This window comes from Ursus americanus, chromosome 30 (genome assembly GCF_024610735.1).
Source record: "Ursus americanus isolate L20-20 chromosome 30, mUrsAme1.1.p, whole genome shotgun sequence".
In the NCBI taxonomy this organism is placed as follows: domain Eukaryota; kingdom Metazoa; phylum Chordata; class Mammalia; order Carnivora; family Ursidae; genus Ursus; species Ursus americanus.
Genome location: NC_142156.1, coordinates 1,017,507 through 1,043,930, shown reverse-complemented (window position 1 = coordinate 1,043,930; position 26,424 = coordinate 1,017,507). Strand labels below are relative to the sequence as shown.

Here is a 26,424-nt window from a genome sequence, read left to right as displayed (position 1 = left end):
CATTCCTTTTGGATTTGTAGAGGCTGGGGGCAAGTGAGACCTCCCCATGGAGATGGGAAGTAGGTAGCTGGGGTGGAGGTCTGCCACCTGGAGCAGATATTTGGCCTGGAGTTAGGGACTGGGGCTTTATGAATCTGTGAAGCCACGGGAGAGGTTAGACCTGCGAGGGAGAACTAGAAAGGAGTGTCCAGGATGGAGTCTTGGTTTAACTCTACTGTTTAAAGATCTGGAGGCGAAGAGAGAGCTCTCAAAGCAAATTTAGAAAAAGGGGCCAATCAGAAGGTGAACAGAGAGAGCGGTCACTTGGGAAGCTGAGGGAAGAGTGTTTCAAGAAGGAACAAAATAGTTAACTGCGCTCAAGGCTTCTGAAAGGTCCAAAAGATTTAAACCAAGAGGCTGCAGGTTTATCAACGTGCAAAGCCATTGCTGACCGGAAGGAAAAAAGAGAGTTTTAGCAGAGGGCAGTTCGATCGGAGGGGCTTGAGGAGTACGGGAGCCAAAGAAAAGCAAACAGTGGAGTGTGGATGAATTGGAGCGAGGCTGGGACAAGAAGAGATGAGGCGCGTTTGGTGGGGGCCACCGGGGAGGGCTCACTTCGGGAAGGTGAGAGAAGGTCCAAAGGCTGCTGGCAAGGAAGCTTGTAAGGAGAGGCTGAGGTTATATGGGAAAGAGGGGAAAGTGAAGTCAAGTGCCTGAGAGGACGGGGCAGGGAGGGGACTATGAAGCAGCCAGAGATGTGAAGGCCGAGTGAATGCGAAAGGGCTGCCCATAGGTTCAGATAAGATGGTGGCAGGATAGGACAGAATTCCTGGCTGTAGGCTTCGTATTTTCTTTGAAACTTTGAGAGAAGTTCACCTGCTACATGGTAGCAAGAAAAGCTGGAGGTTGGAGGGAACAGTTGAAGTATTAAGTTCCATGATGCGAAGACGAACCAGACGGGTCCACCGGCTTCTCGATACCGGCTGGCCGGGACGCTGGCCGGCCGAACTGGCCGCACAGGTGGTGGCCACTTTCTTGAGAGTTTGAGGCACGATGTTCCTGCCTTCTCATTAAAAGGCGTTCTGGACTCAGTCTATTAATGAGCATCTGAGATGCTGTTCTCACTTTTTTAGCTTCTCCATTCATTTCACAAACTACTATTCTCTGCTACCTGTCTCAAGATCTGAAATTTGGCTTAAAAAAAAATCACTTTCTGGGAATGGCTTTGACATCATAGCTGAAGCGACAAAGCCTTTAGAACAGAGTACATTTTGTTCTTGCTTTTGCAGTTGTTCATTGGGATGGGGGTCATTTCATCAGGACAGGAAGGCCCCAAATGCACACAGATCAGAGGTGGCAACGGTCCTCATCTCTCGTCTGTGCTCCTTTGTTGTAGAAACGATGGTCCTGTTCGAGGGCCACATCTGGAGGCTTGAGTTTGCTAAATGTGCTCTACACCTGGACAAGTCACAGAGACTTTTTTTCCCTCCAAATTTTTATTTAAATCAGTTAACACACAGTGTAATATTGGTTTTAGGTGTAAAATTTAGGGATTCAACATTCCATACGTCACCCGGTGCCGCTCATAGCAAGGGCACTCCTTAATCGCCGTCACCTGTTTCACCCACCCCCTCTCACCCGCCTCCCCTCCAGTAACCATCAGTTTGGTCTCTATAGTCAGGAGTCAGTTTCTTGGTTTGTCTCTCTCTTCCCCCCTCCCCCACCATGTTCATTTGTTTCTTCGATTCGAAGGTCAGGTGGCAAATACATATACACTGGAATATTACTCAGCCATAAATATGAAGCCTTGCCACTCACAGACAATTTTTATGAGAAGCTGTTTAAGGGACACTATCCCTCCTGGGAATGCCAGAGATCCAGGGGATTTAAAAGTCTGGAATAAAATCTGTTGCAAACCACTATATTGGTGAGTGGCCTAATTCTAAGTTCTGTTCGGCTAAGATGCCCCAATAATGGGCCTATGCCCCTTGTGGGAGAGAGCAGTGTTGATCTGAAAGCTGTGGTTTAGTGCTATGGGACTTCCGGTGAATTCCTTTAGGAGGAGTATAAACTTTGTGCCCTGGAGTTAAGATTATGGTGTAGAAGAATAACAGGCCTTCATAAACGTGAACACTGCTGCATGCCCTCTCTTGACTTCTGACTCATAACCTGGCCAGGCTAACCTCTGATTCCTGGCAGGAACCTTCCACTCTAGCTATGCAGATTAGATGAGGTTGAATCCGCTCGAACTGCCCGCAGAGCACTCGGGGCTCTGTACCTTCTTTCACCTCGGCACCCTCAGTTCCTTGAAGACCAGGACGATGCCTCCTACGTGTTTGTATTCCTAGAGTTTCGCACTCCTCCTTTCTTGATGTACTTACCTTCTCGAGTTTTCAGAAGAGTTGCTCGGTTGTAACGACTAGACTTTGAAGTTGCTAATTTCTAAAGCTGGGCCTTTTCCCTTTTGTTGTGATATCAGCAAATTCTATTTTCTCTCTGCTTTTAGTAGACAAATAGCAGCATTCTCATGATGCTCCCATTGTCTGGACCCAGCTCTCCCATTCTCCTCCTCTCCCCTCCTATACCTCTCTACTGCTGAATTAATAAGAGATGAGCCAAGAAGTGTGAGCCGCTTGTGTGGTTAAAGGTGACTGATGCCACGTGAATTTCAGCCCTAAAATAACAGGCACAGGCAATGTAATGCATGGTGGTGTAGACTGCCCTCTGCTGGTATCATTCAGAACTGCAGAAAGCCTTGTTCTAACCCACTCTGTGTCACATTAACGGAAGAAGAAACAGCTTTTCACAAGTCAAGAAGCTTAGCCCCTTGGAAATCCGAAGACATGGAATGTTAATGTCCCTTGGATCCCCTCGGATCCCCTCTCCAGAGCCATACACTTGATTTTAGTAAATCACTTAGCATCACTGGGAGAGGTTGTATTGCTTTAGAAACCGAATGGTCTTTCTACTTTACAATTTTACCAAGTCCTGGCACTGGGTAAAGCCGTCCTTTGAAAAGTCACACTTACCCTAGAAGCCAAAGCGGTGGCTGTGTGCACTGAGGGAGACAGGGGTGGCCCGTGCTGGAGAAAGGGTGCTGGGCTAAGCTGGGGAAGGACAGCCTTGGATTCCTGGCTCCTTCCCCAACCTGAGTTTTAACTTGTGAAAAATAGGGTGGTTTGACTAGATGATTTCTAAGGACCCTTCCAGCTTTGTGTCTACTGTAGACAGCACCATCCCGGCCCTCCAGGAGCGTATAATCCAGGTAGCATGTTTCCCGGAGCCCCCAGGGGTCACTGTGGTAAAGCACGTGCGTGGCCTGCAGTGGCTGGTTGCATGAAGTGATCTGACATGACAGATGGCTGGCCATCTCTGTGACTGGACCTGAGTGTTGGCACGTGCGCGCGCGCACACACACACACAAAATCACACTCATGCTTCCCTCCGGCTTGCTGCCCCTATCGAGTCATGTTTGCTGAGGTCATGTGGGCATCCAACACTCCATGGCAATTCCTGTGTACGTTCCCACATGGCTTTCGCTTCCATTGAGCACAAAAGCTCTTTCAAAGCTTCCCTCCCCCAGTCCTTTGGTCCTGCCACCTGTCACCAAACTCCTAGTGGGTGATTTTGCCTCCCTCCCGCTTCACAGAGGAAGACAGAAGCTATTGGTAAAGAGCTCCCCTGCCCTGCCAGCCTCTCTCTCACGGCTGGCCGACTCCTGTCAGTATTTAACTCACTCATGCTGCCCCGTCCAAAAAACCAAAACACAAAACACAAAGCCAGCCTCTCCGAGGATGCCACATCCCCATCCTGTATCTTCTGTCTCCTCCCTTTCACAGCCAAATTTCTTGAAAGCAGTGTCTACATTCACTCTCTCCCTCTCCTTCCCCCCACTCATCCCTTGCGCCACTCCGTTGGGCTTCCTTGCTCCTCTCCACTCCCCTGAAACTCTCACCACTGACCTCCATGTTGCTAAAGGCAGTGGACACTTGGGCATTTCCTGTCTTCTCATGCCTAGGTGGTTCCCCTCTCCCTCTGTGAGCCTCTCTCTTCCCATGACTACTGTTACCCTAGATGCTTCTGGTTTCTCTCCTCCCTCTTTGGCTGCTTATTTCCAATGTGTGGGGTCCTGCCACCCTTGTTTTTCCTTTTGGGTTCTGTCCTAGATACTTTTCTGTTTTGCTCCACACACTCTCTTGTCAAAAGGAGAAGGAAACAGAGTGGTGGGGGTGGGATCAAGAACAGAGAGGGAGGTGTCTTGGATAGGTTGGTTATAAAAAGCAAAAGGGGAGGGAACTTGGTCCTGTTTCCAGTTCAGAACTGTTGGTGGGGCAGTGGTGGTGGTGATCAGGTTGGATGGAACAGTGTAGGAAAAGAGAACAGCACCAGGTGGCAGGCCTGAGCCCCATCAGCCCCTGTGGGACATTGGGGGCTGGGGCCCGGACATGCGTGCACATCCTCAGGGGCCAGCAGGCCGAACCCTCTAGATGGCTGCCAAGGTGGGGGTGGTGATGGGACCCCGTAGATGAACGTGGCTAGGGTGAGCTGCCTGGAGAAGGAATGGGGTGGAGACTGTATTGTAATTGTGACAAGGGGACCCCAAGGGGCCCATAGCACCAGCAAGGGCTGAGCTGGGGTGTATCAGCCAGAGCAGGTCGACAGGCCCTTTGGGAAAAATGCCAAAGGAGAAGCCTCATTTTCCAGCTGGATACAAGGGGCAGGACCAGACCACCTCGCTAAGTGAAACCAGCTTATGCATTCCTAGTGCCCAGTCCAAGGTGGAGGTCAGCAGAAGGCAAGGCCTCCATGCCCTCTAGGGGTGCTTGCATGTTTTCATGGCATGGTCATTGGTTTCCCCCAGAATGAGTGATCCAGGAGAGCTCAAGGGAAATCCCAAATGTCTTTGATGGCCTAGTCTTGGAAGGAATACGCTGTGATTTCTGTTGGTTACACACACAGGCCCTGCTCGCTGTGAAATAGGAATACACCAGGGCACCAGCACCTCTAAGCCCTGACGACCTCGTGGATAGGGGCATGGGAGTGAGAGAACATAGGACATCTTATCCACCCCCAGAAGTCATCCAAAAGAACTCCTTTAATTATTTGGGCAGAGACTGTAGCAACATAAACTGTCAAGTTGAAAGTTTACTGGTCCTTATTCTTAAGGAGGTGTGGGATCATGAGAATATCCAAGTAGTTAACAGAGGATAAAGAACCCATGTTTTCTTTGCACACTTGGGTATGAAGTGAGAAATTTATAAATTTTACAAGAAATTTGAAGGGGCCTTAAAATGCTTGAAAATATACTAGGAAGATCGGTAGGGGAAGAAAGGGATAAAGAAAGGGGGGGTAATCAGAAGGGGGAATGAAGCATGAGAGACTATGGACTCTGAGAAACAAACTGAGGGCTTCAGAGGGGAGGCGGGTGGGGGAATGGGATAGGCTGGTGATGGGTAGTAAGGAGGGCACGTATTGCATGGTGCACTGGGTGTTATACGCAACCAATGAATCATCGAAGTTTACATCAAAAACCAGGGATGTACTGTATGATGACTAACATAATAAAAAAAACATTAAAAAAATAAAGGTTTATAATTTTTTCCACAGGGAAAAAAAAATACACTCGTAATAATGATAAACATAGTCTATGGGTCAACACAAAAACCCCTGTAAGACAATGTAATGTTAAGTGAGCAAAGAATACACCTTGTGTGTTTGCTTTTAACCACTGAAAACTATATGCAGTTGGGTAGAAACTAGGAAAAAAGCACAGGGAGCTGAAACTATCTCTTTGACAGGCACCTGGATAGATTTTTACAAAGTTTGTATTAATAAAATGAAAGTATTATAAATTCATTTTATTAATTATGGTTTGTTTTAAAGTGATGAGTAAAAATCATATTTTTGCTTTGTTTTCTGGTGGGGCAGCCCACTGCACACTTCTTTTTTCTTTCACTGGAATGAGTGTTTCCATTTGAAAACCACCCAGAATATAATTTTCACTGGCCATTGCTTTAAAAATCTTTCTTAAAAAACATACAACTGACATACCATTTCCTTCTGCTCTGAAACATTGTAGAAGTTTTAGGGTGCACCACAGACTACAGAATAGAAAGTATAGGATGATCTCATTTGTGCACAATAGTCAGATGTTTCCACCCCACCTGCCCCCTCTGTGTTACTGATTCCTGACTATGGTCTACGCTTCCCTTGAGTTTCAGTAAATTTATTTCTTTTGTGAAATATATTTACTATGAAATGTATTATTTATCTATTGCTGCATAAAAAATTACCCCAATGCTCAGTGGCTTTAAACAGTGGGCATGTATGTATTGTCTGACATTGATTGGGGGGGGGGTCAGGGATTTGGGAGTGGCTTAGCTTGAAATTGCTCACGAGGTTGTATTCAAGGCCTGGTCTAGCCCTGTAGTTGTCAGAAAGCTTGTGCAGGGGGTGGAGGACCCAGCTTCTGCCCACTGCTAAATCTACAGCTTCTCCCACATTTTAGATTTTGGTTATAGTAGCATCCCATTACCAAGTTCCCAAGTCTATTAGTTATCTCTGGCTGCATGACTGCATAACAAGTTACCCCAAAACTTAGATGCTTGAAACAACAATTTCAAGGTCTCTTTTGAATGGCCAGTAAGTGAGGGCTGACTGTTGCTTGCTGTGTGGACCTTCTTCAAAGTACAGCTGCCTGTATTTTTCCATGGCATGGTCATTGGCTTTCGGCTGAGTGAGTGATCCAGGAGAGCTCAAAGGAAGTCCCAAACGTCTTTGATGACCTAGTCTTGGAAGTCATATGCTGTGATTTCTATTGGTTACACACACAGGCCCTGCTCGCTGTGAAATAGAAGTACACTAGGGCATAAATACCAGGAGGTGAGGAGCATTGGGGGCCATCTTGGAGACTGGCCACCATAGTTCACCCTCTGGCCTCCAATGACTCATGTCCTTCCCACATCCAAAATATACTCATCTCTTCTCAAGGTCCCTTGTTAAGGGTTTCATCCCATTAAAGTATCTCCTCAAAAAAAAAGAAAGAAAGAAAGAAAGAAAGAAAACCAAACCTAGGATCTCATTATTTACATTAGGGCCAACTGTGGGGCTACTCAGGCCCAGTTGCTCACAGTCTGAAGATCTGTGAGTTAAAGAGACAAGTTATTTGCCTCTCACACACCCAATATTCAATGGTGGGGCAGCGGGCACGGGATAACTGTTATAGACATTCCTGCCAAAAAGCAGGGAGAAGGGGGCCACATAGGAGTCACTGGTCCATAGCAATTCTGAAATCCATTGGGATACATTTAAAAAATCACTTTAAAAGGACTCAGTCCTACTGCTGCCTTGGAATGAGTCTCTTTGCCTTTTGGCTTTGCCATCTGGCTCTTATTTCTACCCTAATCATCTTTCCTTTCCCATGAGAGGCAGCCTATGCTTGCAACCAAGTAGTTTCCCAGTCTTCCTGTCTGTAGATGTTTGAGGTCCAAAGTCTACTTTTCATTTTGAACTGTCTCTGCCCTTTCAGTCCAAGCTGGTGGTGTTTCTGCCACAGCGATTCTCTTATTAAAGTTTTTGTGGGTCTCCTGCCATAGTGTGTTTTATTCCTTGGACGAAAGCCACACCCACAAATCTCTTCCAGATAAGACTTTATCTCTACCTTAGGCTGCTACTGACTGAGAAATCGAAAGGCAATGCCTTCAAAGTCCTTAGAAGTCCCAGACAGTATGGGGCTGAACAGTTCTTTGAGGTCATAACAAAGGATTTTTCAGTTCCACTCTCAGCTTCACCTTTAGACCACGTTTTCTTGAGAGGGCCCTGGATTTGTTCTTTGCCCAGAAGCCATTTCTTAATTTTAGCATCCTTTCCATTTGGGGAGACTGGGGGTTTTCAAATGCAACCATTCCTGGATCCTTCCTGTGTAATTGTCCCTCCTCTGGCTTATCTCTGCCCTGTTGCATTTTGGTCTGAGCAGTAAGACAAACACCAGCACACCTTCAGAATTCAGTTCCGTCACCAGCTCGGGAGGTACATTATATGCTCCACGTTCTGTAGATGACAGTGTTGATCATCAACTTTCTGCCACTACACAACCTCTTGTTTCCAATAATAGTCTCCTCTGCTTCCTTGAAGCCCTCACAGGCAGCCTCCTCAAATGCCACCAGCTTTTGCTAACAGTTTGTTCCAAGTCCTCTAGGCTCTCGTTAGCCCTCTTCAAAGTACCCTCCCCCCGCTGCTGCCCGCTGCCAAGCACACAGCTTCTCCCACCTTGTAGGTTTGTGTTTTAGTAGCACTTTACTTCCATGGTCCCCGATTTATTAGTTACCCACTGCTGCATAACAAACCACCCCAATACTTAGATGTTTAAGGCAATAATGACCATTGATTATCTCTACCCATTTTCTGTGGGTTGGGAACTAGGGGACGACTCAGCTGGTGGTCCTGCTTCAGGGTGTCTCATCTCCTGGAGTAGCAGTTCAAATGTCAGCTGGAGCTGCGGTCATTTGAAGGCTTTCCCAGGACCAGCAGATCCAGTTGCAAGATGTCTCACTCACCTGGCTGGCCAGTTGTTGCTGGCTGTACACAGGAGGCCTCAATTCCTTACTGCGTGGATCCCGGGCTATTTGAGATTCCTCACAACATGACCGCTGGCTTCTCTCAGAATGGGTGAGAATTTACTTTTTGTGACCAAAACTTGGAAACCACACACTGTCATTTCTGTAGTGACAGCCAGGTGTTCTTACTGTGGGAGGGGACATGCAGGGGGGCACTGATGCCAGATAGCAAGACCAGGATGGGGGCGCTGAGGAGGGATCTTGGACACGGGCTGCCACTTGAACTATGTGAACAAAACAATGTAGACACACACATACATTTATTGAGGTGGAGAAAAAAAACACCCCCAAGGAAAGAGTACACATGTGTGTGCACACACACGTACATGTGCACACACACACACCCACACACAAATGTGTCTAGAATAAAAGAATAATAAAATGAGAAATAGGTACTCTCAGACAAGTACAAGAAATAAAACATTATCAATAACTTTAACTTTCAAGCCTTTGTTCCCCACATCTCATTCCTTTCCCAAAATGGGAAGGTATTGAACATTGTGGTTACATGACCTCTGCTTTCTTCATAGATTTTTGGAGGGGTAATGTTCTAAATATTTAACAACCAGTATGATGTGGGCCTGATGACTGGGATGAGGCCCTAAGTGTTCAGCACAGCTGTGCCAGTGCATACTGGCTAATACCAAGCTTGGTGGTGGTATCTCTAACCAACAGGTTTCATTGAGAATGTTTTTAGAGTTTGCTTTTTTCATTTACTGTTTTATTTCTGGGATTCATTCATGTGGAAACATGCAGCTATAGTTCACTGCTGTGTAGTGTTCCACCGTGTGACCATCCCTTACTTTGTTTAGTCTCTCTCCGAATGATGGCCATTAGGTTCTTTCCAGTTTTGTTTTCTTTCCTCCTATTAAGACAATGCTGGTATGAGATTATCTATACATTTCTTCCAATATACTTGTGTAAGAATTGCTCTAGGTATATAGCTAGCAGTGCAGTTCCTGGATCTCGGAATATATATGTGTTCAACTTTAGAAGGTAATGTCAAACCGTTTTTCCAAATGGATGTAGGAATTTGTATCCTGATTACCATTTAAAGAGTTTTCTTTGCTTGACACTTTGGAATCGTTAATTTTATTATTATTACTTTTTTGTCTGATGGATGTTAAATGGTAAGTTAGGTTTCCTTTAGTTTCTGTTTCTTGATTAGTAATGAAGATGATGATCTTTTCGTATTCTGGGTTTTTAATCATTCCTGTTTCTCCTTTTTTGGATGTCAGTTCCTGCCTTTTGTCTACTTTTCTACTGGGTTATTTCTGTTTCCCACTCTCCCCCCCCCACAAGTCCCACACTTTATATGTTTTATTGAATCAGATAATTGATATTCAAATTCAGTGACTTAGTCATGTCATTAAAGACATCAAGGGCTGTTCTGGCCTGTCCTGCCTGCCTTCTGGGCCTCCCTTAGGGTGAGTGGTTGCAGCAATCCTGAGCCTCACGTTCTCTGCACTGCACCTCCAGAGGCAGCAGAATATAATTGACCATGGACATGTCAGAGAGCTCAGGGATTGAGGCCAGGGATTATCCCCTGTCTGGTCAAAGATGTGTTTCCTATACTTAACATTCCTGGTACTTTGTGGGCTCCCACAAAGTATGTGTTGCAGGAATGAGCAGAAATTGCTTCCTTCCTAGGAGATCCTGCCAATCCTCTCCACCTGCCTCACTGACCACAGGTGGGTCCTGTGCAGCTTCCTGAGCAGTCTCGAGCCAGGAAACACCTTGCATGGACAGGTGCGGGCTTGATGAGTTGGGCGGATATAATTTCGCCTTAGAGCTATTGGGATTTTCAGTCTCCAGATTCCACAAAAGAAGGAGACGGGTCACTGTGGAATCTGTTCCAGGGAAAGGGCCATAATATCCTCTGGGAGCGGTCTTGCATTCCATTTACAACAGGAAATACGATGAGAACTTCTCCAAGGGGACCTCACCTACCCCATCTTCTTCTCTTTGTACTGATGGGTCTACAGCTCTCTGACTGTTGGTAGGAGCCAATGCTGATGCTGGGTGCGGTCAATGGCAGCAGAGCAGAAGGAGGATGGAGTGGTGGGAGGTTTTGCTTGATACCCTATACAGCTCTCTGGACTGATCAGTGTTTTCAGCAGAATGTTTTCCTGCTCTATCTAGTAGTTTCCATTTTTCAGCTCTTTTCTCTTTGTGAGGATCCACTTCCTTTCCAATTGTGGAAGTCAAATATCTTTTCACCAGATCCACAGTTTGCCTCAATCTATCTCCAGTACTTCCCTTCACACTAGAGAGGATTGCAAGCTCTAAGTGTTGTGAGTAGCAAGTCCTCCCCACACACAAGATGAGTCTCAGGGCCAAGACAATGGAAGTTCCTGTCTTACACAAAGAGATCCTTCAAGTGTGCCTGTTTGGATAGTCTCTGTTTTTGGCTTTTGTCACTTCTGAAGATGGATAAAAATTTCATTGAAAAACATGGAGAAGGAATTGGAAAAAGGAACATTTTCCCTGAAGGAAACACACATTTCTTCTGAATGTGACCTGACATGATCAAGGAAATAGTTTATGGTGATGGCACACCTACTTAGAGATGACCTATAGTCTTTTATGCTCATTTTCCAGAGTTTTACTGAGATGCAATTATATAAAATAAATGGCATCTACCTTAAGTGTATAGTTTTATGAGTTTTAACATATGGATATACCCATGATACCATCACCACAATCAGAATAAGGAACATATTTGTCACCACCAAAAGTTTCTTCATATCTCTTTGTAATCCATTCTCAGGTAACCAGTGAACTGGTTTCTGTCACTATAGATTACTTTGCATTGTCCAGAATTTTATATAAATGGAATTGTACAGTAGGACTTTATTTTTGTCTTCCTTCTTTCACTCAGCATAATTATTTTGAGATTCATCCACCATTGCATGTATCAATAGTTTTATTTTTTATCACTGAGTAGTAATCCTTCTCATGAATATACCATAATTTATTGATTCACCTGGTAATGGACATTTCGTTATTTTCCAGACTTTGGCAATTGCAAAGAAAGCTGCCATAGTTTTACTGTATGGTGACTAACATAATATAATAAAAAATATTATTATTAAAAAAAAGAAGGCTGCCATAAATATTCATGTCCTACTCTTTATTTGGATACACACTTTGATTTTTCTTGGTTAAATACTTAGGAGTGGAATAGCTGGGTCATAGGGTAGATGTTATGTTTAACCTTTTAAGAAACTGCCCAACTGTTTTCCAAACTGGTTGTACTATTTTGCACTCCCACAAGCAGTGGAAGAGTGTTGCAACTGATCCAAATTCTTGGCATCATTTAATGTCTTCCGTCTTCTTAATTTTAACCATGCTAGTAGGTACGTCATGGTATCTCGTTGGAGTTTTAGTTTCTATTTCCTTAATGACTAATAATGTTGAGAGTTTTCCCATGTGCTGTTATGTTATTCATATATTTTCTTTGGGAAAGTGTCTGTTGAAATATTTTGGCAGTTTAAAAATTAAGCTATTTGTCTTTGAGCTGTAAGTGTTTTTTATATGTTCTAGATACAAGTCCTTTGTTGCATTTATATTTTGGAAATACTTTCTCCCAGTCCTTGGTTTGTCTTTTCATTTTCTTAACATTGTATTTTGAAGGTCAAAAGGTTGGAATTCTGATGAAGTCCATTTTATAAATTTTCCTGTGTTACAGTTTCTGCTTATGATGCTCTGTTTAAGAAATATATGTTAAGGGGCGCCTGGGTGGCACAGCGGTTAAGCGTCTGCCTTCAGCTCAGGGCGTGATCCCAGTGTTCTGGGATCAAGTCCCACATCAGGCTCCTCTGTTATGAGCCTGCTTCTTCCTCTCCCACTCCCCCTGCTTGTGTTCCCTCTCTCGCTGGCTGTCTCTATCTCTGTCGAATAAATAAATAAAATCTTTAAAAAAAAAAAAAGAAATATATGTTAAGCACAGTTTACTAGGTATTTCTTTTCTGTTTTCTCCTGAAAGTTCTACTTTTATAGTTAGGTCTTTGATCGATTTTGAGGTTAAATTTTGTGTATGGTGTTAAGGGTCAAGATTTATTTATTTATTTATTTATTTATTTTATATTTTAATAATATTTTTTATTATGTTAGTCACCATACAGTACATCCTTGGTTTTTGATGTAAAGTTCGATGATTCATTAGTTGTGTATAACACCCAGTGCACCATGCAATACGTGCCCTCCTTACTACCCATCACCGGCCTATCCCATTCCCCCACCCCCTCCCCTCTGAAGCCCTTAGTTTGTTACTCATTTTATTTATTTTTGTACATGACTTTCCTATCAGTTCAGCATTTTTTAGAAAGATTGTTGTTTCTCCCATTGCCATGTCCCACAGTTCTGTTTCTGGAGTCTCCGTTATGTTTGATTGATCTATGTGTTTATCTTCATGCCAATAGTACTCTATCTTTTCACGGATTTCTGCCCTTTATTATTTTTCTCTTGATCGTTCGGATTTAATTTGCTCTTATTTCTTCTGATGGATGCTTAGCCCATTGACTTGATATCTTTATTTTTTTCCCCTAATAGGGGTGTTTAGTGCTGTTCATTTCCCACTGAGCACTGCTTTAGCTGAATTACAAAATTTTTCATATGTTGCATTTTTATTTTCATGCAGCTCAGAGTACTTTTAAAATTTCCTTTTGATTTCTTCTTTAGTCCAAGGGTTATAAAGAGTGTGTTTATTTTTTTTAAATATTTGGGGATTTTCCACATACCTTTCTGTTACAGATTTTCAGTTAATTTCACTGTGGTTAGAAAACATTCTTTGCTTGATTTGATTTCTTCAAAATTGACACTTATTGTATGGCCCAAAATATGATTTTTCTTGGTAAATGTTCCCTACACTCTTGAAAAAAAGATATTTCTTTTTCTATAGTCTCCATTATGTTTAATTGATCTTTATGTTTATCTTCATGCTATTACTATGCTGTCTTTTCATTGATTTCCACTCTTGTCTCTATTATTGATTTTCTTACTATGTTTGGATCTAATTTGCTCTTGATTCTTCTGATTTAGTTTGCTCTTATTTCTACAGTTGTTTGATGGATTGTTCTACAAATGTCAATTAGTTCAAGTTGTTTGAGAGTGTTCAGTCTTTATGTACTTATTTTCTTCCTACTTGTCCTTTTCAGTTATTGAGAATAGAATGGTAAGTCTCCAACTGTAATAGTGGATTTGTCTATTTCTCTTTTTCAAGGCTCCATGTATTTGGAAACTTATTGCATTTAGAATTATTCCATCCTTCTGATGAACTGATACATTTATCGTTATGAAACATCACTCTTTCTCCTTGGTAATAGTCTCTGATATAAAATCTACTTGTCTGATAGTAATAAAGCCTTTACAGCTTTCTTTTCATTAACATAAGCAGAGTAGTACATATTTTTTATCCTTTTACTTTTAACTTATTTATATTTTATATTTAAATCGAGTTTCTTGTAGATAGCACATAGTTAGATCATGCTTCCCTCCCCCATTTTGACAATATGTGAATTTAATTGGGGTGTTGAGACCTTCTGCATTTAATGTGATGAAAGACTTAATTGAGTTGAAATCTTTTGGTTTTTTTTCTGTTTGTCCCATCTATTCATCATCTCCTTTCTTCTCATTTCTTGTCTTCTTTTGGTTTACCTGAGTAATTTTTTTTGTGATTCTGTTTTATTTCCAATATTGTCTTATTAATAATACCCTGTATAGTGTTTGCTTAGGGTTTAATGTGTACATCTTTAACACAGTCTCCCTTCAAATAATATAAAAATAATTATTATGTATGGAATGTTTGAGTCTCGCCCCAGATTCATATGTTGAAGCCCTAATACCCAGAGTAATGGGAAGTAACCAGGGTTAGATGATGATCTTAGTGCCCTTATAAGAAGAGGCACCAGGACCTCTCTACATGCACACACATGTACACGCACCAAGGAAAGGCCATGTGAGCACATAGTGAGAAGGCGGCCATCTGTAAGCCAGAAAGAGTCCTCACCAGAACTCAACCACTCTGGCACCCTGATCTCAGACTTCCAGTCTCCAAGACTGTGAGAAAATAAATCCTGTTTTGTTTAAGCCACCCAGTATGCAATATTTTCTTAGGGTAGCTCAAGCAGATTAAGGCAATGATCTTACAATTGTATATCTTCATTTCCCTCTCCTAGTCTTTGTACTAGTGTATATAATTTTACTTCCAGATATGTTATAAGCTCCACAATGCATTATGTTTTCCTTGAAGCATTCAATTATTTAAGGAAATTTAAAAACCTAAAACGACATCCTATTTGCTCACGTTTTAGTAGTGTAGTGTGGTTTTCATTCTCTGTGTAGATTCAGGTTTCCATCTGGTATCATTTCCCTCCTGCCTGAGGGGAAGTGATATTGTTGTTTTCCTATAATGTTGTTCTGGTGATGGTGAATTCTTTTAGTTTTTATATGTATGAAAAAATATTAAATTTTCTTTGGTTTTGAAAGGCTTTTTCCTTAGAGTGGAATTCTAGGTGAATAATTTTGTCCCTATCATGTTTTAAGGATGTTGCTCTATTACATTCTGGCTTACATATTTTCTGCTGAGAAGTCTTCTGTCATTCAAATTTTTATTCCCCTATACAGTTTTTGGTCTGGCTGGTTTTAATATTTTCTCTTTACTATTGATTTTAAACAATTTGATTTTGATGTGTTATGGTGCATGGGGAAGTCAGGGTTTATTGAGCTTATTGGAACTGTGGGCTAGTGAAAATTTATAGCCATTAGTTCCTAACATACTGTTTTCTGTCCTCAATAATTTCTGTTCTTTTTTGGGGACCACAATTATGTTCCTTAAAGTTGATCTATAGATAACTGTTACTCTGTTTAATTGTTTAAAGTCTTTTTTCTTTCTGTTTTCCATTTTGGATAGTTTCTAATTGTTGGCATATTCAAATTCACTAACCTTATTTTCTGTAGTGCTTTATCTTCTGTTATTCCCAGGCTGTGTATACTTTTTGTTGAAAATTTTATTGAGCTAATTGTTGATTCATATGCAGTTGTATATTTGCCTATTTTTCACCAAAGTTTGCACTTTGCAGAATTATAGTACAATATCACAACCAGGATATTGACATAGATACAATCTACCAGTATTATTTAGATATCCCCAGTCTTACTGATATGTGTGTGTGTATCAATGTGTAATGTCTTTCAATAAAGCTTTAAAATCTTCCCCATAAAGTGATTGCATATTTTTATTAGATTTATTTGTAATTACCTTATACTTTTGGTTGCTAATATAAAATTAGGTTTTCTAATTGTTTCTTTCACAAAGTAATTTTTAATTGAGTTTTAATCTGCTCACTTGCAGATAAAAATCTATTCTAATAATTGCTTTGTAGACTTTTTGATATTATATGCAGACAATCGTCTCAGTGAGAAATGATTTTGTTCCTACATTTCTAGTTCTTTCATTTTAGATTTATTTACGTCATTTTAATTTATTTTCCTGGTTTTATTATTTTGGCTATGACTTCCAGTAAATGGATGTGGTGATAGCAGGCATCCTTGTGTTATTTCTAATCTTTGAAAACAACTTTATTGAGGCATATTTTACATACCATAATATTGCCCAATTGTCAATTTGATGATTTCCATACATTTACAGGGTTGTGCTGATTTGCAATTAATCCCCACTTCCACCCTCTGTCTTAGGCAACCACTGATCTATTTTGTCTTATAAATATAGAGATGCTCAAAATCAATGGTTATAAGAGAAATTCAGATTAAGGGGAAATCACAATTTAACCATTAGATTGGCAAAAGCTAGAGAACTGCAAATGCTAAGAATTGGTGGGGATATGTGGACAGAGGAGTCCTTGCAGGCTGCTGGATGGACTGTTGATTGATGTAGTCATTTTAGAAAGCAATCTGCTAGTACATCGTCAAGTACTCACATACTCTATGACTCAGTTCAACTGCTTCTGGTATTCATCCCAGGGTAATTTCTGCACAGATCTATAAGAGGTCATCCTTTGGAATGTTTATTGCAGCATTTTTATGGGAGCGGGGAGTTAAAAGCTACTTCAGTGTCTGTGCTAACAAAGTGGATAGGTAATGTGTGGTGTCTGCATTAGACACAACAAACGAGAGGTACATGTTATATGTGTGTATCTTAAAATGTTATAGCTTAGTGGAAAAAGTAGGAAAAAATGAGATGCAATGCAAAAATGCAATATAATACCTTTTATGTAAATAAAGATATATGTTCTCAAGTTAAAAAAACATTAAAATACAAACAAAAATAATAATATGCTATTAATGAAGGAGTATAGCTGACTCACCCTGCTGAAGTACTTGAGATATGAAACAAAGCCCAGAAATCTAGCTTGTTAGCAAGCTTTGTAGGGATAACTGGGTAACTGACTCTGGTGGGCCAGGAGGGTGCAATCCAGAGAGTCTGAAGTGACCTGCCCTCAGAAGGTTTCACCACAATTCTCTATGTCCTGGTCATGTGATCTGAAAACTTTTATCCTCCTGTCTTCATTTGTTCCTAATGCTTTTTTAAAAATAGTTTCTGCTTGTAGACTGTCTTCTCTGTCTTCCTTCTTTTATTTAGGTGAGAAAATTCTGTTTGACTTAACTGATGTGGTGTCTGCTACTGTACTTTCTGACAATCTAATCCTGTTATTCACAATTGTCGGAGTAATGATTGCGAGCACTGTAGAGTCCCATTTCTTGGTTTACTTTTTCATTTTTCTGATGCATATCCTGTAGTAGTCCTCTCAAAGAAGGGTACATGGAAAGTAAATTGAGACTTTACATAGTTGAATTCATTTATATTCTGGTGTAGTTTATAATTCTAAGACAGAAGTCACTTTCCAACAGAATTTTGAAAGCACCACTGAGTTCTAGTAGCCAGTGTTGTTTTTGAGAAGGTTGGGTACCATTATGGTTCCCATGTGTGTGTGTGTGTGTGTGTGTGTGTGTGTGTGTGTGTGTGTTTTAATCCTTATTCTGAAATCATTTTAGACTGACATAAAATTTGAAAAGGTAGTACAGTTTCGGTATATCCTCTACCCAGTTTTCCTCATTGTTAACATCTTACATTACTGTGATACATTTCCCAAAAGGAAGAAGCTGATATTAATACTATTACCTCCAGGCTTTATCCAGATTTCACCAGTTTTCTATTAATGTCCTTTTTATGTTCCAGGATCCAATCCATGGTAGCACATTGCATTTTAGTTGTCAGATATCTCCAGTCTCCTTTGGACTTTGGCAGTTTCTCATGACATTGGCAGTCTTGAGGAGTACTAGCCAGGCATCCTGTAGATGATTTCCCAGTCTAGGTCTTTCTCACAATTAAAATGTGGTTGTGGATTTTTGGAAAGAATACGATAGAGGTGAAGTGCTTTTTTTTGGTTACATCATATCAGAGGTACATGCTATTTATGTCTGCCTGCACTAAGTATGTTAACCCTGACTTGGTTAAGGATTTATTTACCAAGTTTTTCTTGTCTGTCAGATGATGGACATTTGGGTTGTTTCTGGTTTTGGCTATTGTGAATAATGCTGCTATTTGTATACAAGCTTTCATGTGGAGAATGTTTTTTTTTTATTTCTCTTGGGTCTATACCTAAGAATGGTATTGCTGGGTCATACGGTAACTCTATCATTTTGAGGAATTGCCAAACTGTTTTCTGCAGCACTCGTACCACTTTACATTCCCACCCTTCAATGTATGAGGATTCCAATTTCTCCACTTTCTTGATAACACTTGTGTTTCCCTCTATTATTTTGATCATAGCCATCTGAGCGGGTGTGACAATGGAATCATTTTGTGGTTTTATTTCCCTGATTGCTAATGATGTTGAGCATCGTTTCATGTGCTTATTGACCATTTGCTTTATTTGACCATATCCTCTTTGGGGAATGAAATGCCTATTCAGATCCTTTACCCATTTTTAAACTGGGTTAATTATCTTTTTACTATCAAGTTGTATAAATTCTTTATGTATTCAGGATACAAGTACCTCATTTGACATAAAATTTCTCCCTTACTTTCTGGGTTATCTTTTTACTTTCTTGAGGGTGTCCTTTTATGCACAATGGTTTTTAATTTTGATGAAAACCAATTTATCTTTTTTGTCACTTGTGCTTTGGATATTGTATCCAATAAGGCTTTGCCTAACCCAAGTTCACAAAGATTTACTCCTATGTTTTCTTTAAAGAGTTTAATACTTTTGACTGTTACATTTAGGTGGATTTTTTTTTGTTATGTCCATTTTATGTTAGTTTTCTGTGTATTATGTGAAGCAGGGGTTCAAATAATTTTTTTTAGTGTGTATGTATGTAATTGTCTCAGTACATTTTGTTGAAAAGTTTATTTCTTTTTCATTGGATTTTCTGGATGTCTTTGTCAAAAATCAATTGATTATAAATATAAGACCTTATTTCTGGATTCTGGATTCCATTCCATTGATTTATATGCTTATCCTTATGCCATTACCACACTGTCTTGATTCTTGTGGCTCTGTAATAAGTGTTGAACTCAGAAAGTGTGAATTTTTCAATTTTGTCCTTAATTTTCAAGATTGTTTTTTCTGTGTTGGGTCCTTTGAAGTTCCATGCAGATTTTAGAATCAGGTTGTCCAGAAAGTCTGTTGGGATTTTGATGGGGATTACACTGAATCCATAAATAAACTTAGGAAAGATTGCTTTCCAAATAATATTCAGTCTTGCATTCCATTAGTTTATATTGGATGTCTTTCCAATTATTTTGATCTTTTATTTATTCAACAATGCTTTATATTTTTCAGTGTACTTATACTTCTTTTGTCAAATTTCACTGTATTCTTTTCGAAGTATTTTATTTTGTTGCAAACGTCATTGTTAAAGTCATTTTCTTGCCTTGTCTAGCTAGAACTTCAAGTACAATATTCAGTAGAAGTGGTCGGAATGGGCTTCTTAGTCTTGTTTCTGATTTTAGGAGGAAGGCCCCCAGTCTTTCACCACTGAGTATGACATTAGTTGTGAATTTTTAGTTAATGCCTTCATTAGGTTGAAGAAATTCCTTTTTAGTCCTAGTTTGTTGAGTGTCCTAATCATGAAAGGGTGTTTGGATTTTTTCAAATGGTTTTTCTGTATCTAATGACGTGATCAGGAGTCTTTTCTTTATATTAATATGGTGTATTACATTGATTTTTGTGTGTTGAACCAACTTTACATTCCTGGGATAAATACCACTTGTTCATGGTGTATAATCCTTTCTATAAGTTACTGGATTTGGTTTGATAATATTTAGCTGAGGATTTTTATATCTGTATTCATAAGGAACATTGGTCTGTAGTTTTCTTCTTTTTTCTCTTTTTAAAAAATGATTTATTGCTGGTGATGGGTATTAAGGAGGGCACATATTGCATGGAGCACTGGGTGTTATATGCAAACAATGAATTATGGAACATTACATCAAAAATTAAGGATGTACTGTATGGTGTCTAACATAGCATAATAAAAAATTTTTTAAAAGAGAAAAAAGATTTATTTATTTATTTTAGAGAGGGGGAGGGGCAGATGGAGAAAGATAGAGACCCCCAAGCAGACTCCATGCTGAGCACAAAGCCCGACATGGGGCTTGATCCCATGAGCCTGAGATCATGACCTGAGCTGAAACCAAGAGTTGGTTGCCTAACCAACTGCACCATCCAGGCATCCCTGTAGTTTTTCCTTATGATGCTTTTATCAGGTCTTTCAGGATGATACTGGCATTATCTAGGTTATGCAATTTGTTGGCATTCCCTTATAAACCTCTTCATTCCTGTAAGGACTATAGTAATGTCTCCTCTTCTGTTGCTGAGTTTAGTAATTTGAGGGTTTTTGTTGTTGTTGTTGTCATTCATTCTGCTAAAGATTTGTTAAATGTTTATCATTTCAAACAAGTACTTTAGGTTCCATTGATTTTTCTCTATTGTTTTCTATTTTCTGTTTCGTTTATTTCTCTTTTAATCATTATTATTTTTTTTCCTTCTCCTTACTTGGGTTTAGTTTGGGTTTTAGTTTCTTTTTCTACTTTCTTAAGGTGACAGGTCAAGTTATTGATTTGGGTCCTTCTTTTTTATATAGGCATTTACAACTATACATTTTCCTCTGAGCTCTAATTTTATTGTATCCCACAAGTTTTGGTATGTTGTGTTTTCCTTTCATTCATATCAAACATTTTCTAATTTCTTCGGTAATTTTTTGACTCATTGGTTAGAATGTTTAATTCCCACATATCTGTAAAGTCTCCAATTTCCTCTTATCATTGATTTATTATTTCATTATCATCAGAGAATATACTTTGTGTGATTTTGATTTTAAAAAAAAATTGGAGATTTGTTTTGTGGATAACCTGGCATATAGTTTATTCTTCAGAATGTTCCATGGGAACTTGAGAAGAATGTGTATTTTGCTCTTGATGGGTGGAGTGTTTTGTAGAGGTCTGTTAAATCTGATTGGTTTGTTCTGTTGTTCATGTCTTCTATTTCTTTACTAACCTTCTGCCTAGTTGTTCTACCCATTACTGAAAGTGGAATATGGAAGTCTCCAACTATTATGTTGAATTGCCATTTCTCCCTCTATCCTTTCAGTTTTGCCAAAATATGTATTTTGGGCTCAGCTGTTAGCTGTATATATGTTTATAATAGTCATATCTTCCTAGTGGAATTGACCCTTGTATCATAAAATATCTTTCTGGTAATATTTTTTTACTTAATTTTTTCCTTGATATTAATTTAGCCACTCCAGTTCTCTTTTGGTTGACATTTGCATGGTATATCTTTACCCATTCTTTTATTTTCCCCCATGCCTTTGGATTTAAAGTGAATCTCTTATAGACAGCATATAGTTGGATCATTAAAAAAAAAAACCATTCTATCAATCTCTGCCTTTTAATTGGAGAGTTTAATACATTTATACTTAATGTAATAAGTATTAAAATAGGATTTATGTGACCATTTTGCTATTTATTTTCTTTTTTTTCTAAAGATTTTATTTATTTATTCGACAGAGATAGAGACAGCCAGCGAGAGAGGGAACACAAGCAGAGGGAGTGGGAGAGGAAGAAGCAGGCTCCCAGTGGAGGAGCCCGATGTGGGACTCAATCCCAGAACACCGGGATCACGCCCTGAGCTGAAGGCAGACACTTAACCGCTGCGCTACCCAGGTGCCCCTGCTATTTATTTTCTATATGTCTTTTTTGTTCGTTAGTTCTTCCATTATTGCCTTCTTTTGTATCAAATAGAAATTTCCTAGTATATCTTTTAAATTCATTTTTAATTTCTTTAAAAATATTTTTTAAAATATCTTATTGATTGCCCTGGGAGTTACTGTTAGTGTCTTAATTTATAACAATACAATTTAGATTAATACCAACTGAATTTCAATAGTATGCAAAAACTACTCTTATATAGCTGTTTCTCCCTCCTTTATACTATTATTGTCACAAATTACATTTTTAAACATTGTGTGCTCATTAACATAAATTTTAATTACTTGTTTTTGCAGTTGTCTTTTTAAAATCAAATAGGAAAAGGAGCTGCATATAATAGCTACATTTATACTATTCTAAAATGTTATATTTACCTTTAGTGGTGCAGTTTCTTTGTGATTTTGTATTACTGTCCAATGACTTTTTTTTTTTTTGCAACCTGAAATATTTTCTTTAGTATTGTTGGACAGCTTTGCTAGTAATGAATAACTCTCCCAGTTTTTTTTCTTTTGTTTATAGAAGAATGTTTTAATTTCTTTTTCACTTTTGAATGAGAGCTTTGCTGGATATAGAATTCTTAGTTGGCAGTTTTTTCTCATTGCTTAGAGAATTTCATGTTAATTGATTTCTAATTTGCTTCCATGGTAGTTGGATAATGCATTTTGTGACTTGTGTACTTTTTTTTTTTTAAAGATTTTATTTATTTATTTGACAGAGATAGAGACAGCCAGCGAGAGAGGGAAAACAAGCAGGGGGAGTGGGAGAGGAAGAAGCAGGCTCATAGCGGAGGAGCCTGATGTGGGGCTCGATCCCATATCGCCGGGATCACGCCCTGAGCCAAAGGCAGACGCTTAACCGCTGTGCCACACAGGCGCCCCATGACTTGTGTACTTTTAAATTTATGTAGACTTGTTTCATAGTCTTGAATATGGTCCATCTTAGTATATGCTCTGTATGCATTTGAATGAAAAATTTATTCTACTCTTGTTGGGTGGATATCTATAAATGTTAATTAACTCAAGTTGGTAGGTAGGGTTATGCAACTTTTCTATATCCCCACTTACTTTTTGTCCCCTTGTTTTTGTCAATTACTGAGGATTGTTGAAATCTCTGACTATAATGGTGGATTTATATGTTTCACCTTATTTTTAACAAGTTTTGCTGCTGTGTTTTGAACCTCTGTTATTAGGTACATAAACCTTTGATATTTGTACATCTTCTTAGTGAACTGATTCATTATTATGAAAATATCCTCTTTATCCTGGCTAATAGTCTTTGCTCTAAAATATGTCTTGTCTGAAATTAATATAGCTACTCCACCTTTCTTATGATCTGTGGGAGCATTACATCTCATTTTTCGTCCTTTCATTTTGATTTAATTGTCTGTATATTTAAAGTGTTTTTTTGGTAAGCTGCATGCACTTGTGTCTTGCTATGTTTAAATCCCATTTGACATCCTCTGCCTTTTCTTATATTTCAGTGTACTTTATATATTAATATGTGAATATTATTATGATTGAATATAAATCTATCATTTTGCTATTTGCATCATCTTGGTATTTGTGTCATCTACTTCTTTTATTTTATTTTATTTTTTTGTTGTTATTGTTTTTATTTTTTATTTTTTTTAATGATTTTTTTATTATATTATGTTAGTCACCATACAGTACATCCCCGGTTTCCGATGTAAGGCTCGATGATTCATTAGTTGTGTATAACACCCAGTGCACCATGCAATACATGCCCTCCTTACTACCCATCACCAGCCTATCCCATTCCCCCACCCCTCTCCCCTCTGAGGCCCTCAGTTTGTTTCTCATAGTCCATAGTCTCTCATGTTTCATTCCCCCTTCTGATTACCCCCCCTTTCTTTTTTTTTTTTTTAAGATTTTATTTATTTATTTGACAGAGACAGCCAGTGAGAGAGGGAACACAAGCAGGGGGAGTGGGAGAGGAAGAAGCAGGCTCCCAGCGGAGGAGCCCGATGTGGGACTCAATCCCGGAACGCCAGGATCACGCCCTGAGCCGAAGGCAGACGCTTTAACGACTGCGCTACCCAGGCGCCCCTACCCCCCCTTTCTTTATCCCTTTCTTCCCCTACCGATCATCCTAGTTCTTATGTTCCATAGATGAGAGAAATCATATGATAGTTGTCTTTCTCTGCTTGACTTATTTCACTTAGCATTATCTCCTCCAGTGCCATCCTTGTTGTAGCAAATGTTGAGAACTCGTTCTTTCTGATAGCTGAGTAATATTCCATTGTATATATGGACCACAACTTCTTTTTTTTTTTTTTTTAAGATTTTATTTATTTATTCGGCAGAGATAGAGACAGCCAGCGAGAGAGGGAACACAAGCAGGGGGAGTGGGAGAGGAAGAAGCAGGCTCCTAGCGGAGGAGCCTGATGTGGGGCTCGATCCCATAACGCCGGGATCACGCCCTGAGCCGAAGGCAGACGCTTAACCGCTGTGCCACCCAGGCGCCCCTGGACCACAACTTCTTAATCCAGTCATCTGTTGAAGGGCGTCTCGGCTCCTTCCACGATTTAGCTATTGTGGACAATGCTGCTATGAACATTGGGGTGCATATGGCCCTTCTGTTCACTACATCTGTATCTTTGGGGTAAACACCCAGTAGTGCAATTGCTGGATCATAGGGTAGCTCAATTTTTACCTTTTTAAGGGACCTCCACACTGTTTTCCAGAGTGGCTGTACCAACTTGCATTCCCACCAACAATGTAGGAGGGATCCCCTTTCTCCACATCCTCTCCAACAATTGTTGTTTCTTGCCTTGTCAAATTTTGCCATTCTAACTGGCGTAAGGTGGTATCTCAGTGTGGTTTTGATTTGAATTTCTCTGATGGCTAATGATTTTGAACATTTTTTCATGTGTCTGTTAGCCACTTGTATGTCTTCATTAGAAAAGTGTCTGTTCATATCTTTTGCCGATTTTATGATTTGTTTGTTTATCATGTATTGAGTTTGAGAAGTTCTTTGTAGATCTTGGATACCAGTCTTTTATCTGTAATGTCATTTGCAAATATCTTCTCCCATTCCGTGGGCTGCCTCTTAGTTTTTTTTGACTGTTTCCTTGGCTGTGCAGAAGCTTTTTATCTTGATGAAGTCCCATAAGTTCATTTTTTCTTTTGTTTCTCTTGAATTGGAGATGTGTCATGAAAAAGGTTGCTGTGGCCAATGTCGTAGAAGTTGCTGCTTATGTTCTCCTCTAGGATTCTGATGGATTCCTGTCTTACACCAAGGTCTTTCATCCAGTTGGAGTTTATCGTTGTGTATGGTGTGAGAGAGTGGTCAAGTTTCATTCTTTTGCATGTAGCTATCCAATTTTCCCAGCACCATTTATTGAAGAGACTGTCTTTTTTCCACTGGATGTTTTTTCCTGCTTTGTCAAAGATTAGTTGCCCAAAGAGCCGAGGGTCCATTTCTGGGTTCTCTATTCTGTTCCATTGGTCTATGTGTCGGTTTTTGTGCCAGTACCATGCTGTCTTGGTGATCACAGCTTTGTAGTATAGCTTGAAATGTGGCAACATGATGCCCCCAGCTTTGTTTTTCCTTTTCAACAATTCCTTGGCGATTTGGGGCCTTTTCTGTTTCTGCACAAATTTAAGGGCTGTTTGTTCCTGTTCTTTGAAAAATGTCATTGGTATTTTGATCAGGATGGCATTGAAAGTGTAGGTTGCTCTGGATAGCATAGACATTTTAACTATGTTAATTCTTCCGATCCATGAGCATGAAATCTTTTTGTGTCTTCCTCAATGTCTTTCAAGAGTGATTTGTAGTTTCTAGAATATACATCCTTTACTTCTCTGGTTAAGTTAATTCCAAGATAACGTATGATTTTTGGTGCTATTGTAAATGGAATGGATTCCCTAATTTCTCTTTCTTCAATCTCATTGTTCATGTATAGAAATACAACTGATTTCTGAGCATTGATTTTGTACCCCGCCACATTACTGAATTGCTCTATAACTTCTAGTAGGGATGTACTGTATGGTGACTAACAATGCAATAAAAAATATTTAAAAAAAGAATAGAGTTATGAAAGAAGGAAGGAAGACTGACAGAGTCACTCACGTAGAGTGGAAAAGACATGGAGGAGGTAGGGTTTATGCACGTCTCCTGTTTCAGTTCCATATAATCGAAGATCCAGTGGTCGATGAATGAGAACACATTTCAAATGTGAAAGATTACTCCAGGAGGAGTAAGCATTGCTAAGACAGTCCTGCAAAATGCAGTTGAAATAGGGTTGATGCACATCTTCTGTTTTGGTTCTGGGAGCTGTACGAACTTTGGACTTTTGTCAGTGTTGCAAATGATCACTGACCTCTGGGCCACCTCCAGGACCACACCCTCCTGCTTTGGTCTGAAATAGACATCAGGGAACACCTGGTAGCCAAACCGCCAACCATGTATTAGTTTAAGGTCGCTAGCAGCAATCCTAATTCTTTCACAGCTTGTGTGACCTGGTGGTTTTGGCCTCTTTGAGCCTGCACTCCCTGCTGGCAGTGCGGAGCACACTTTCAGTTTGGGGGTGACTCTGTGTCTCCCAGAGTGCCATCCCTAAGACCCCCAACTCAA

The 26,424-nt window shown here is 39.9% G+C and overlaps 1 pseudogene; it reads right to left on the bottom strand.

The window, feature by feature from the left end:
- The window catches only part of LOC123803536 (large ribosomal subunit protein eL8-like), an 84,709-nt pseudogene that overhangs the window by 39,295 nt on the left and 18,990 nt on the right, over window positions 1–26,424 (bottom strand).